The sequence below is a fragment of the Eleginops maclovinus genome, chromosome 11 (assembly GCF_036324505.1).
Source record: "Eleginops maclovinus isolate JMC-PN-2008 ecotype Puerto Natales chromosome 11, JC_Emac_rtc_rv5, whole genome shotgun sequence".
In the NCBI taxonomy this organism is placed as follows: domain Eukaryota; kingdom Metazoa; phylum Chordata; class Actinopteri; order Perciformes; family Eleginopidae; genus Eleginops; species Eleginops maclovinus.
The window spans coordinates 25,618,141-25,628,739 of record NC_086359.1 but is presented as its reverse complement, the minus strand read 5'-3'; the positions used below and the strand labels follow the sequence as shown (position 1 = coordinate 25,628,739).

Sequence of the window (10,599 nt, the reverse complement as noted above, 5' to 3'; positions counted from 1 at the left end):
GATTCGAACCGACCTCACTCTCCTTGCATGCTCTGCAGATTCCGGTCCAAGCCACTTAATCAGCAGGTCAAGTTCCTCACTAGGCTTCAGACCCAGATCTTCAGTAGCGTTAGAGAAGGCGGACCTCCAGGCCCAGTAGTTTTCGGGTTTGTCATTGAACTTCGTGAGTCCAGCTGTGAGTAGCTCACGGCGAGCTAAGAACCTTGCTAGCACTGATACATTAGAAGTGGATTCTCCTCCCCGTGGATAGCTGTAATCTGCTGTATCGTGTCTGGGTGTCCATTGGTTCTTTGGTTCAGATGCTGGTTGTGGTGCAATAAATTCACTTTCTCTTTTTGGTGTGAATTGCACTGGCGGCCGTTTTGAATGAGCAGCTGTTGCAGTTGGCATTGTGGCTGTCACAGATAAACGTTGCCTCTCACTTTGCCTAGGTAGCTCATGATGTCTCTGAGAATCATCATTAGAGTTGAGGTTAACAGCTGCTGAGGGAGTAAAATCAACCTTTTTATCCTGCTCTGGATCGTCTGTGCGCTCATTAGATTTCACATAGGCATACTGTTCTTGAACATATTTCTCTGTTCTCTCAACTGAATGATAGGATGAGCCTTGGTATTCATCATGAACAGTGAGCTCCCCTAAAGCTGCCAGATCCACTGCCGATTCCAATACATTAGCTTCAGCAAAAGCGGCGTCGGCATCCTTCTCTTGCTGTATGGCTTCCAATGTGGCATCAAGACGTGTCTCCTCCACTTTCAGCTGAGCCTTTTTTACTTTAACATCAATCTCCCTTTGTGCATGTAACGTTCTCGCCCGTGCACCTTCTGCCTTTGCGCGTGCTTCCAATGCAGCCTGCAAGCTAGCTGAAGATCTCACAGAGCGCTTTGATAATTTTGATGTGCGTGAGCACTCTGACCTTGTTTCATAGTTCTTTTCTTCTCTTAATGACATCTTGATACTGGTAGATGCAGAACAGGCTGGATATCTTACTCACTGCGGTAGAAATCACTGTTGAGTCCGTCTTTTTACTGTTCTGCCCTCACTAAAGAGTTCCCCTTCTTCAATTAGACAGACAGATGACTCCCATCACACACCGGTCAGATTTGGTAGATTTATTCAAACTGACAGCATGTAAAAGGTGTAAAACTAAAATGAAGAAAGAAAGAAAATACACAATCAGCATAAAATATGTAATAACTAAGATATCAGATACACATCCCCAAAGATAAGGCCTACAACAAGCCTAGAAAGTTACTACAGTGACTAGCTGGATATATGAAATCGCATGTCAAACATTAATTGCTCTTACTTCGCTGAAATTACAAAAATATGCAGAAATAAACACATCAAGTAATTACACTAACAATATCCTGCAAAGATACTCACAGACGATGCTCCTATAAAGTGAATTCAAAAGAGGATGGAATAAGATGTAGCTGCTGCTCACACTACCATGCCAAAACTGGTCTGATAAACAAAGCATTCCAGGTGACTTCCTGTAAGTGTCACATGACTATCATGAATTTCAATATGACTGCCCAAATGTTAAACCCAACCCCAAAGCAAAGACACCACCTAGTGGCAGGAGTAGGAAATGCACATTAATTACTTGTAAAATAAACCCAGTCCAGCACAGGTGGGAAGTGTTTCTGTAGCTGCTCGGCGAGTTGGTTGAGGTGTTCAATTATGAGACTTTTCACATGCTCACCCAGGTCCACGTCATTTTTCCCCAAGAACTCGTGAAGCGTAGGGAAACACAGGTGTATGTTCCCACTCACACAACTCGCCCAGAACCGTAGCTTCTTTATCATGGCCTCAATCCTGTCTTGTGTGTTGAACACAGTTACACTGACTCCCTGCAGACTTAGATTTAGTTCATTCAGAGCTGAGAAGATGTCCGCTAGATAGGCGAGCCTCTTTAGAAAATCTTCGTCATGCAGACTGGCGGACAAATGAAACGGATTCTCCTCAAAAAACTGCTGCAGTTCGTGCCGGAGTTCAATGAGCGTTGTCAGCATTTTGCCGCGGGACAGCCAACTCACCTCTGTGTGCAGCAGCAGTGATTTGTGTTCGCTGCCCATCTCATTACATAACACTGTGAATATTCTTGAATTTAGCGGGCGAGCTTTGATGAAGTTCACCAGTTTGACTGCGTCGTTCAGCACTGCAAGTAGATCAGCTGGCATGTTTTTGGCTGAGAGGGCCTCTCTGTAAACACTGCAGTGTAACCAGCTGATGGCTGGACAGACTCTCCTAATATGAGCTGTAAACCCTGTGTGTTTCCCCGTCATTGATTTTGCCCCGTCTGTGTAAATTCCCACACAGCGCTCCCAGTCGATCCCATTGGTCCTCATAAAAACGTCAATTAAATTGAAGATTTCCTTTCCTGTTGTTCTGGTAGCAAGAGGCTGACAGAACAAAAAATCTTCTTGTACCGTTCCTTCAAAAAGGTAACGGACATACACAAGAAGATTGGCCAGATTTGCAACATCTGTAGACTCGTCTACTGAAAGAGAGTAAAACTCACTTTTCTTCACACGGCTGACTAGTGTAGATGTCTTCAGACATGGCATCAATGCGGCTCGCAGAGTGTTATTGGACACAGGAATCAAGTCCACCTTTTTTGCCTCTTTCTCTCCAATCATACACTCCATCTCTTTGGCCACTAGCAAACACACATCTTCGGCAATTGTGTGCGGCAGCCCCTTTCTCCCTACTCTGTAACTGAGCAGATATGAAGCCCGTAATGCGTCTTTCGTAGACCCAACGCATGAATGAAACTGCATTTGTTTTTGGCTTTTCTGCAACCATTACATTTTTTATCTCTCGCACTCCCTGGTGGCAGCTCGCGCACCACTGGGGGTGCGTGTGTAGCAGGTATATAAATATACAGGAATGCATTCCACCAATAATCCCTCACGTTTTATTTTATTGTTCCAATATTATTTATTGTCACTTTTATTTTGGTATGTTTACTACAAAAGACCGTTTTGGGAGCTAATGCTTTTATTTTGAAGTCTTCACTTTCGGCAGTGACGTCATCTACCTGCGTTGCACCCTCTCTCACTCAGTTGTTTGATGGCAGACTGAGGTGAGGAGAGTTTGTCATGTGCTCTTTGTAGATTTCTGTTCTAGGTGATGTTTACAGTGTTTATATAATCTGAAACTGTGAAACAAGGTTATAATATCATTCCATGGTGCTAATGTGTTGCTGTGTAGTTGTTTTGCAGAAGTTTGAGTGTTTTAGCAAACTTTTAGTTAAGTGTACTGTTTGGCGGCACTTGTGAGGACTCACACACAGCACCGGCAGCATGTTTAATGGCGTCTTTTCCCCACCACAGACTGGTGTGTTGCAGACGTCCATCTTTATTAATGCTGCTGCATTATTGTCTTTATTTCATGCAGGTATGTTTGTTGCTCCCATGTTTTTGGTCTATTGTGTTTTGTACTATGTGTTTATTTTATTGTTTTATAAGTACTAGTCTCTCAGTTGTTTGATGGCAGACTGAGACTGGTGTGTTGCAGACGTCCATCTGTATTAATGCTGCTGCATTATTGTGTTTATTTCATGCAGAGGAATAAATACGCCACAGTTTCGATTAAAGACAACAATTGAATCTCCTTGTCCATCAAACACGCACAACACAACGCAGAGTCGTAGCAAGGGTCTGCTGAGAAGTAGGCCCAGACCGGCTACACGTGCACCACACTTTGGGAATCCCTGAAAGTATTAATAATCTTTTTTTAATCTTTATTTCACACCATCCGTTTTATCAACAGTTAAGTCTTGTTTGATCATGATCATATTATTTCCACAATAGAATAAATAACCTCATTTGGTGATCAGTCAAAACAACATTGCATTATAATGTCTTTATGTAAAGGAGGCCATCCTAGTCGGCACACCACATCAGCTCCGCTCTTCCACAATCACCAGTACCACTCTCTCTGGCCAAAACATCTCCCTTTCCACATCTGTCACCAACCTGGGTGTTAAAATGGACCCTCAACTCACCTTTGACACCCACATCAAACACCTCTGTAAGACATCATTCTACCACCTCAGGAACATCGCCAAACTCCGTCCAACACTCACCCTGGCAGATGCAGAGAAGCTCGTCCACGCCTTTGTCTCCTCCAGGCTGGACTCCTGTAATGCACTCCACATTGAGATCTCTGGCTAGAGCATCCAGAGACTAGGCTACATCCAGTGCTGCCAGGATCCTGATGAGGGTGTGCAAACATGATCACATCCCCCCATCCTGAAATCTCTTCTCTGGCTCCCTGTCCCACTCAGAATTGAGTTCAAGGTCTCCCTCCTCACCCACCAGTGCATCCACGGACATGCCCTCCATTACCTGCAGGGACTCCTCACCCCGCCGCCCTCCTCACGTACCCTCCGTTGTACAACCACAAACACCCTCCAAGCCCCCAGAACCAAGCTCCACACCATGGGGGATGGGGCCTTTTCCTGTGCTGCCCCGATGCTGTGGAACGCCCTCCCTGACCACCTGAGGGCCCCACAGACTACCTAAAAACCTAAAAACACATCTTTTTAATAAAAGCATTTTGCTAAATGTCTTTTATAGGTTCTGCCTTTAACAAGTTTTTTTCCTGCTCTGTAGCACTTTGAGATTGCTGAAAGGAAAAGTGAAATACAAATAAAATGTATTAATATTATTATTATGTAATATAATTTATTTGAGGTTAAACTTTAGTGGCACCTACTGTATTACAAATATTTATAACAGCAGTTTAAATTAAGTGCCAATATTTAAATCTTCCGCCCCTTATAAGAAAATCCATGTATTATAACATGGTATTTAGCTAACACTTTTATTCAAAGAAAAGCGCATACACTATACTGTAAACATACCTACGGGAGCAATTTGGAGGTATAAGTATCTTGCCCAATGCAATTGAAGTGCAGAGGGGATCTAACTGCCGACCCCCTGCTTTGCAGATTTGTGCGCACCAGCCCCCTGAGCTACAGTTTACAGGGTCCTGCTATCCTCAGTCAAATCCCCTCTCACTTTCATTTCTTTGATATTCTTAATATCTATCATTTTTTAGGTTATTTACACAAACTTCAAAACACATGATTTATGTATGATATTATTAGTAGTCTCTCCCTATTTATAACCCAATGTCTGTTTCTACCACTCATATATACAAATATACAGTACATTTGTCAAATCTCCTTCATACCAAATCCAAACAGGCCATTAACTTAATAAGATATAATAATACTACCACTACCACTATTACTACTACTACTACTGCTACTAGTACTACTACTATTAACACTAATACTACTACTATTACTACACTGCTACTCATACTAATACAACTACTACTACTTCTATTACTACACTACTACTATAACTATGACTACGACTACTACTACTACTACTACACCTACCACGACTACTACTCATACTAATACTACTACTACTACTATTACTATTAGGCATACTTCACTACCACTAATACTACTTCTTATAATAATACAAAAATAATCATAATCATAATCATATTGATCATAATACATTGTATACAGTATGAACAGGTAAAGGGCTCCTCTAAAGAGTATGAAGGTTTTAGTCTGGCATCAGTGGGTAGAAGGGGGGGGGGGAGGACTGAGCATTCTAGTTCACTGTTGCTTTATGAGGACGCCGGGTCGAAGGTGAAGCGAACAAGGAGGGAATTATGCTGCCTTTGTGTTCCCTCGTTTGCTGGTGATCAACTGTTATACGAGAGGAAACTAAAAAAAACAGTTGATGATTGTTGTCTGCAGTTACCAGTGATCGTTATGTCAACTTTAAAATGTAATATGTTACAGGTTACTACCTGTTTAAATGTTAATGTAGCTATTGTTAGAAATAACCAATATATTGAAACGGAACATTAAAAGACCCGCCCCCAACGACGTCAGCCTATAGAAGAGTCCGGAGAACCCCATGTGACGACAAGCGGCCAGCAGGATCCAGCCCCCCGCTACCAACCAATGAGAGCACGAGACCGGAGCATGTCTTATTCTGAAGTGGTTTATCTTATGGCCGGCATGGGGTGGTTCTATAAAACATGTTTGTATTGTGAAATCGCTCTCTTTTGTTCCGGACCGCCAGACAGTAACTACTGATGAGCTCCACTCATTCAGCGGCCTGTGGACGCGTGTACCGGGCTATTGAGCCACAGCTGTGAAACTTGTAAAACCTACCGCTGCATCCTTTTATTAAACACTCCTTTTAAACTTTCATGAGGAGCTTCACTTCGTTTTCTTTTAAATCGACTCCTGGGCTTCGAAGAAAAGAACATTTCCTACACTATTTTAATAAGGCTTCTTCTCTTCATCAAAACAATGTTACTTTTTAGTTACACTTGAAACCGCATATCTCTCAAAACAATAGCTTAAATAAGTGTACTGTTTACAACCGTAGGCTATTTAACATTGATCAGGCTTATCACTTGTATTTTAAGTTATCCTGCAATAAATATAAAATGCATTTATAGCATCCCTATTCTAATCACAAACAGTTCGATTAGTTACTGAAATAAAATGACCTACTTTTTTTCTCAGTAACTGTAACTTATTACGAACAGCCAGTGGCGTAGGTAGCTAGGCCTATTTTAGGTTGAAAAAAAAAGAAAAAATGGTATTCACGTCTCATGCCCCTTTTTTGAAGAATAAAGTTTTAAAAATGAAAATATTTCATTTAATTGTCATTAGTTATGGTATCCTTTCCGAGAACCAGCACCTTATCGTGGTGGAGAGGTTTGTGTGCCCCGATGAACCTGGGGGCTGTGTTGTCTGGAACCTTGTGTTCCTGGTAGGGTCTCCCATGGCAAATTGGTCTCAGGTAAGGGGCCAGACTAAGATTGGTTCAAAAAGACTTCATGAATGAACATCATTGGAAGCGAGGATACCCGGCCCGGAGGAAGCCCGGGGTCCCCTTCTGGAGCCAGGCCCAGAAGGAGGACTCGTCAGCGAGCGTCTGGTGGCCGGGCTTGCCACGGAGCCCGGCCGGGCACAGCCCGAAAAAGCAACGTGGGCAACACCTCCGCTTCTCCGTCCCGCGGGCCCACCACCTACGAGAAACAACGATGGGGTCGGGTGCGCTGCCAGAAGGGTGGCAGTGAAAGCAGAGGGCCTCGATGAACCAGACTCAGGCGACAGAAGTTGGCTTTGGGGACGTGGAATGTCACCTCTCTGGGGGGGAAGGAGCCGGAGCTTGTGCGGGAGGTGGAGCGTTACCAGTTGGATCTGGTGGGGCTCACTTCTACGCACAGCGTCGGCTCTGGAACCTTACTTCTGGATAAGGGTTGGACTCTATTCTTCTCCGGAGTTGCCCAAGGTGTGAGGCGCCGAGCGGGTGTGGGGATACTCACAAGCCCCCGGTTGAGTGCCGCTTTGTTGGAGTTTACCCCAGTGGACGAGAGGGTCGCCTCCCTACGCCTGCGGGTCATGGGGGGGAAAACTCTGACTGTGGTGTGTGCTTATGCACCAAACAGCAGTTCAGAGTATTCGGCCTTCTTGGAGACCCTGAAAGAAGTCCTGTATGGGGCTCCTGAAGGGGACTCCTTAGTCTTGCTGGGAGACTTCAACGCACACGTGGGCAATGATGGAGACACTTGGAGGGGCGTGATTGGGAGGAACGGCCCCCCTGATCTGAACCGGAGTGGTGGTTTGTTACTGGACTTCTGTGCTAGTCATGGATTGGCCATAACAAACACCATGTTTGAACATAAGGATGCTCATAAGTGTACGTGGTACCAGAGCACCCTAGGCAGAAGGTCCATGATCGATTTTGTAATCGTATCATCGGATCTGAGGCCGCATGTTTTGGACACTCGGGTGAAGAGAGGGGCGGAGTTGTCAACTGATCACCATCTGGTGGTGAGTTGGGTCGAGTGGCGGGGGAAGCCTCTGGACAGACCTGGTAAGCCCAAACGTGTAGTGCGGGTGAACTGGGAACGTCTGGAAGAGTCCCATGTCCAGGAAGCCTTTAACTCACACCTCCGGCAGAGCTTTTCAGGCATCCCTGTGGAGGCTGGGGACATTGAACCAGAGTGGGCGGTGTTCAAAGCTTCTATTGCCGAAGCTGCGGCGGGGAGCTGTGGTCTCAAGGTCTTAGGTGCCTCAAGGGGCGGTAACCCTCGAACCTCGTGGTGGACACCGGTGGTTAGGGAAGCCGTCCGACTGAAGAAGGAGGCCTTCCGGGATATGTTATCCCTGGGTACTCCTGACGCAGTTGCAAGGTATCGACAGGCCCGAAGGGCAGCAGCCTCAGCCGTGGCCGACGCAAAGCAGCGGGTGTGGGAGAAGTTCGGAGAAGCCATGGAGAAGGACTTTCGGTCGGCACCAAAGTTGTTCTGGAAAACCGTCCGGCACCTCAGGAGGGGGAAGCAGGGTACCATCCAAGCTGTGTACAGTAAGGATGGGGCGTTGTTGACCTCAACTGATAGTGTGTTAGGGCGGTGGAAGGAACACTTTGAGGAACTCCTGAATCCGACAACTCCGCACTCTATGTTAGAGGCGGAGCTGGAGTATGAAGGGGGATCAATTCCAATCTCACGGGGGGAAGTCACTGAGGTAGTTAAACAGCTCCACAGTGGCAAAGCCCCGGGGGTGGATGAGATCCGCCCAGAAATGCTGAAGGCTCTGGGTGTTGAGGGACTGTCATGGTTGACACGTCTCGTCAACATTGCGTGGAAGTCGGAAACAGTACCGAAGGAGTGGCAGACCGGGGTGGTGGTTCCTCTCTTTAAAAAGGGGGATCAGAGGGTGTGTGCCAATTACAGAGGCATCACATTATTCAGCCTCCCCGGGAAAGTTTACTCTAAGGTGCTGGAAAGGAGGGTCCGGCCGAACCTCAGATTGAAGAGGAACAATGCGGTTTTCGTCCTGGTCGTGGAACGACGGACCAGCTTTTCACTCTCGCAAGGATCCTGGAGGGGGCCTGGGAGTACGCTCATCCGGTCTACATGTGCTTTGTGGATTTGGAGAAGGCGTATGACCGGGTTCCCAGGGAGATACTGTGGGAGGTGCTGCGGGAGTATGGGGTGAGGGGGTCTTTGCTCAGGGCCATCCAATCTCTGTACTCCCAAAGCGAGAGCTGTGTCCGGGTCCTCGGCAGCACGTCGGACCGTTTTCCGGTGAGGGTTGGCCTCCGCCAGGGCTGCGCTTTGTCACCAATCCTGTTTGTGATATTCATGGACAGGATTTCGAGGCGTAGTCGTGGGGGAGGGGGTTTGCAGTTCGGTGGGCTAAGGATTGCACCACTGCTTTTTGCAGATGATGTGGTCCTAATGGCTTCATCGGTCTGTGACCTTCAGCACTCACTGGATCGGTTCGCGGCCGAGTGTGAAGCGGCTGGGATGAGGATCAGCACCTCCAAATCTGAGGCCATGGTTCTCAGCAGGAAACCGATGGATTGTCCAATCCGGGTAGGGAATGAAGCCTTACCCCAAGTGAAGGAGTTCAAGTATCTCGGGGTCTTGTTCTCGAGTGAGGGAACAATGGAGCGTGAGATGGGCCGGAGAATCGGAGCAGCGGGAGCGGTACTGCAATCACTTTACCGCACCGTTGTGACGAAAAGAGAGCTGAGCCAGAAGGCAAAGCTCTCTGTCTACCGGGCCATCTTCGTTCCAACCCTCACCTATGGTCATGAAGGATGGGTCATGACCGAAAGAACGAGATCGCGGATACAAGCGTCCGAAATGGGATTTCTCCGCAGGGTGGCTGGCATCTCCCTTAGGGATAGGGTGAGAAGTTCAGTCATCCGGGAGGGACTCGGAGTAGAACCGCTGCTCCTTCGCGTTGAAAGGAGCCAGTTGAGGTGGTTCGGGCACCTAGTGAGGATGCCACCTGGGCGCCTCCCTAGGGAGGTGTTCCAGGCACGTCCAGCTGGGAAGAGACCAAGGGGTAGACCTAGGACCAGGTGGAGGGATTATATCTCTTCACTGGCCTGGGAGCGCCTTGGAATCCCCCAGTCAGAGCTGGTTGATGTGGCCAGGGAAAGGAAAGTTTGGGGCTCTCTGCTGGAGCTGTTACCTCCGCGACCCTGACGGAAAAGCGGGAGAAGATGGATGGATAGTTATGGTTTTTTTTATACTTGATTGATTGATATATTTTTCATATTAGTGTTGAGAGTTGTGCCCCTTCCCCTTTACCAAGACCACACAGTTCTATTAGATCTAGCATCTTAATTTCACTCTCAAAATGAACCAGACACATGCAATTATTCACTTTAAAATGTTAAAAAAATTCTGCCCAGGGAGCATGCCCCCGGACCTCCCTAGAGGATATGAAGGCTAGGTAACATGGACCTGGTTAACTTGAAGAATATATTGAGGACCAACCAGCACAATACACTCTGGGTGTGTAGTGGCTTTGCTCAGTGCAAAACTCCCAGACTTACTTATCCACCATCATGCCATCTGAGTTCCTGGTTATTGCACTACCATGCATGTGCCCCCCCCCACACACACCTTAAAAAAAGAGGCCCCAAAAATGTTTTAGTACATCTCACCTCTGGGCTAAGCCCACCCAAATTTGCAAACCTAGCTACGCACCTGCGAACAGCCTTCCTTTATTTTAAA

General features: G+C 46.7%; 1 long non-coding RNA gene across 1 annotated transcript; it reads left to right on the top strand.

Annotated features, from left to right (window-relative positions):
* Positions 1 to 3,411: 3,411 nt before the first annotated feature.
* LOC134871798 (uncharacterized) lies at positions 3,412 to 4,677 on the top strand. Its single transcript, XR_010166737.1, has 2 exons — positions 3,412 to 3,724; positions 3,882 to 4,677. It is a non-coding gene; the product is annotated as an uncharacterized LOC134871798 (long non-coding RNA).
* Positions 4,678 to 10,599: the final 5,922 nt, after the last annotated feature.